The following is a 396-nucleotide window of genomic DNA, read 5'->3' on the forward strand; positions in this document are numbered from 1 at the left end:
AGCACCCCAGCCTCCAAAGGCACTGGTGTCAAATTATTTTTTTTAGTTAAAATCCATATGAGGGTATGTAACAACTGTTTGTTTGGAATGGAGCCTCGAACCAAAAATTAATCTGACCTTAGAATAATACATCAAGCATGTAGGATGTTGAAATTATCCAACTGCCCCTCACATCTAGATATTGTGCATTTCCTTTTGCCAAAGACAAAAAAGAGAATCAGTTGGCCTTTGGGAAATCAGCCTTTTTATGGTGACAAATGTTCTGATCTTAAATGTGAGCTCAAACAGATTGCTAGTGTTTTAGGTCTGTAGCAGAACTATTGATTTTACTAGTTTTGCCATCCAAGTAAAATTTGAATCACTTCACAAATGTAAACGGGGACACACGCAGAGAAT

This window comes from Lampris incognitus, chromosome 4, assembly GCF_029633865.1.
Source record: "Lampris incognitus isolate fLamInc1 chromosome 4, fLamInc1.hap2, whole genome shotgun sequence".
Classification (NCBI taxonomy): domain Eukaryota; kingdom Metazoa; phylum Chordata; class Actinopteri; order Lampriformes; family Lampridae; genus Lampris; species Lampris incognitus.